Source organism: Chiloscyllium plagiosum, chromosome 14, assembly GCF_004010195.1.
Source record: "Chiloscyllium plagiosum isolate BGI_BamShark_2017 chromosome 14, ASM401019v2, whole genome shotgun sequence".
Lineage (NCBI taxonomy): Eukaryota > Metazoa > Chordata > Chondrichthyes > Orectolobiformes > Hemiscylliidae > Chiloscyllium > Chiloscyllium plagiosum.
This window is the reverse complement of record NC_057723.1, coordinates 59,753,675-59,756,373: the sequence shown is the minus strand read 5'-3', so window position 1 is coordinate 59,756,373 and position 2,699 is coordinate 59,753,675. Positions and strand designations below refer to the sequence as shown.

General features: G+C 43.3%; 1 long non-coding RNA gene across 1 annotated transcript in view; it reads left to right on the top strand.

The window, feature by feature from the left end:
• Positions 1 to 2,699, top strand: part of LOC122556936 — a 21,114-nt gene that overhangs the window by 6,073 nt on the left and 12,342 nt on the right. Inside the window, exon 2 of the long non-coding RNA XR_006313714.1 lies at positions 1,854 to 1,965. This is a non-coding gene — a long non-coding RNA (uncharacterized LOC122556936). The remainder of the gene's footprint in view (positions 1 to 1,853; positions 1,966 to 2,699) is intronic.

Here is a 2,699-nt window from a genome sequence, read left to right as displayed (position 1 = left end):
GTGCTGCTCATCTCATTAATATTGCATCCATAGGCACTTGTTATTGAATCATACATTCATAGAGGGAGGTTGGCTTGCCTCTGCTGGAAGCTTTGGGGGATACACCATTGTCTCAATGGTTAAACCCCAATTATGTGCAAGTTCAAATGCCCCAAACCGCGATTTGCAATCTTCTGCTGGGCCAAATTTGTGAAGAAATGTAAACTGATTCCTCATTCACAGACAGATATCTGGAGCTTAGAGTGGATGAGCTGGAGGAGGGGTCTCCCTTTGTATTTCGAGTATGCCTAAAAAGGACACGACACCAAATGCTCCCAGCTTTGACTGAAATAGCCACCTGGTACAGCGAAGTGTCCCCAGTGAGAAGAAAGCTTCAGCAATGTAGAGAGAAGGTTAATTAGATTAGATTACTTAGTGTGGAAACAGGCCCTTTGGCCCAACAAGTCCACACCGACCTGCCGAAGCGCAACTCACCCAGATCTATTCCCCTACATTTACCCCTGCCCCTAACACTACGGGCAATTCAGCATGGCCAATTCACCTAACCTGTACATTTTTGGACTGTGGGTGGAAACCGGAGCACCCGGAGGAAACCCATGCAGACACAGGGAGAATGTGCAAACTCCACACAGTCGCCTGAGGCAGGAATTGAACCCAGGTCTCTGGCGCTGTGAGGCAGCAGTGCTAACCACTGTGCCGCCCAGACATTAACGACATTCTGCACTCTACAAGGGGAAGTGTCACCATTTTCTCTCTGCTACCTCACACGCACTTTAACTCTGCCAAAGCACACAACTTTCACCAAGGCTATCACTCCCACTATTGTATGCAGCATTGTTTTCCTAATTACTCTCACCCACTTCAATCTCCCAAAAGATGAAATCTTCCTGACCTCTGTGCTCCCTGCTTGCTTACTGGAGAACACCTCACTACCTTTTTATTCCTGTACCACCATTAAGCCAAGTTCCTCTCAATCTGTTCTTCCTTTTACCGGGAAGAATGTTCGTTGTAGTCCTTGCAGGGCATGGTATCCCACAAACCTACCACCACACTTAAACAGCTCCTGATGAATTTAAAGGACCCCATACTCGCAACCAGCAGAACAAATGTAATATACAAAATAGCCTGCAAGGACTGGAACAAACATTACATTGGGCAAACTGGCAGGAAACTAGCCACCAGGATACATGAGCACCAATTACCACCAAAAGACATGATCAACTATCACTAGTATCCATGCACACAGACAAAGAGAGACACCAGTTTTACTAGGACAGTGCATTTATCCTGGTACAGACCAAACAAAGACACACACGGGAATTCCTAGAGGCCTGGCATTCAAACTGAACTCCATTAACAAGCATATAGATTTGGACTATATTTTCAACCTCTTAGAAACAGAACTGGAAATGATACCACCCATTACAACAAACCAAGACACACAAATAGCAAGACAGAACACAACCCTTCACCGGAGGCTCACTGATAATGTTACCTAGCATGGTAACGAAACATCTGAAAACAAGACCACCAGCTCAATGAGTAAACCGACAAACTCATATTTATTTATTTTTACTTATGATGTGTACTTTTCTATCTTGTTACAAACCCTCCTTGCATTCAGGTAATGAGCCTTAAGCTTTGACTGTTTACCATTGTTACTTACCATAGTTCTCATTTCTGCTGTACCCTTTTGTGTATATTTTCTAGTCTCGCACCAATGTCCACTTGTTCACACACATTGCAACTACAACACATCACCTATCCAGGAATATATATTCTAATTTAGTTTGAATGTTAAGTATTTTAAACATGAATTTCTTAACTGTGCTTTTCACCTGTAATAACTTCAGATTGAAATGACTTGGCCAGTCAAAAGGGAGATGGAAGAAATACCCACCATTCTTTCACTGTGATGTCACATTCTGGCTCTTACAGGAATATACAGTTTGAAGGGGTTCTCAGGTATGGATTTTTATTCCTCCCTTCCCCTTCCCTTCTCATACAGACTGGGACTTCACTTAATGATGCTGACCCAACTCACTGCCCTACTCTTTAGGAAGTTTCTATCCTCTTTGTCTCTTATGGTGTCTGAAAAGCACCAATCACTCTTTTCAGTGCTAGTTCCTGTGTCCATGTATTTCTCTCTCTCGTTATTTAATTCATCAGAAATATTGAAACCTTAAGGAAATGTAGCAATCTCAAGGAGTCACAGTTTGTGTACTTGAGGAGCTGAGCTTTTGACTTTGTCCCAAGGAATATTTCAGTTTCAAAGGGGCCAATATACTGCGGGATGGGTAGGGAGGAACAAGCAAGGATTAAAAGATGAGAAGGGGAATTAAGATTGAAGCATTTAAATGTACTTAACATGAAAATGGAGATTTGAGACTGAAGATGAACACTATAACCGTCACCAAACTGGTCATAGAACATAGAAGAATACAGCGCAGTACAGGCCCTTTGGCCCTCGATGTTGCGCCGATCCAAGCCCACCTAACCTATACTAACCCACTATCCTCCATATACCTATCCAATGCCCGCTTAAATGCCCATAAAGAGGGAGAGTCCACCACTGCTACTGGCAGGGCATTCCATGAACTTACGACTCGCTGAGTGAAGAACCTAACCCTAACTTCAGTCCTATATCTACCACCCCCTTAATTTAAAGCTATGCCCCCTCGTAATAGCTGACTCCATAC